This window comes from Leuciscus leuciscus (genome assembly GCF_965113295.1).
Source record: "Leuciscus leuciscus genome assembly, chromosome: 17".
In the NCBI taxonomy this organism is placed as follows: Eukaryota; Metazoa; Chordata; class Actinopteri; order Cypriniformes; family Leuciscidae; genus Leuciscus; species Leuciscus leuciscus.
The window spans coordinates 18,447,213-18,448,334 of record NC_138741.1 but is presented as its reverse complement, the minus strand read 5'-3'; positions in this window follow the sequence as shown (position 1 = coordinate 18,448,334).

Below are 1,122 nucleotides of genomic sequence, written 5' to 3'. Positions count from 1 at the left end.
CCATCATGGCTTCCCACGGAGGAAAAAAGAACGTAGATCCGGCACGTTTACCCAGAGAAAAAAAAAACATATCTTACCGCCACGAGCCGAAATAGTGCGCGGACGCGTGCCGTTTAGTGTTTTAAAAAAGCGACCCGAACTGTCGTTTTAAAAAATATCAGCCAAGGAAAAAATGAAACATGTATAACACGCTGTGTGGAAGGGAAATTAGATCATTTCTAAAACGCGATGGTGATAAAACGACATTCACGTTGAAGGGCGGAAAGATATGAATGTGAGGATGTACGCAGTGCTTCTCCCTGTCAGAGCGGTCACGTGCGCGCACATTGTTTCGTTCCTTGCAGAGCGCTGGTCTCACCCCCACATATATGCAATAGAGTGAGTAACCTATATTTTCGTGGATGATTTTTACAGCGGAGTCTGTCGAGGTCGATGGTCCCTAAAAGTACTCCAGGGTCCCCATGATATAGTGGTATATATAGGCCTATATAAAATATATATATTTTATTGCATTCTCTTTAAATATCACATTGCACTATGAATTCATAACTTCATAACTAATGCATTGGTTATCAGTTTGACTTTTGACTCTTTTTTAAAAAAATGTTTTATTCACCATTTCTACTCGATAATATATTTTAGCGTTTGGTATGACTATGTAACATGTATCAAATGTATAATGATTATTGTCGTTCTATGGCCATGGCGTTTTATGATTGTATTCATTTATATGACTTTTCCAGGTTTAGAAATCACACTAATTCAATAATTACAACAGCATTTTAGTGATTTTGAGGCCCCTTGGAAATTTGCTGAGGACCCCTGGCAGAACCACTGAACTAATGATCTGTTAAAAGTAATTAATGCTTAATAATTGCTGCTAAAATTATTGTTGATATGCTATTATTAAGCAACATATAATGTAGTGATGTTAATGGTCCTAAGTTATTAAAAATTGTTATTGAGAAGATCTAGCATTTTATTTGGTGGGTCCCTGACTGTGCTGACAGAGTCTGGGTGGGGTTTCCTGCATCTATAATACCCCTGGTTTAGTGCATTAATAGGCCTACTTACATTTTTTTTTAAACCACACCCATGAAACATCTTCAGCAACATTTTCAC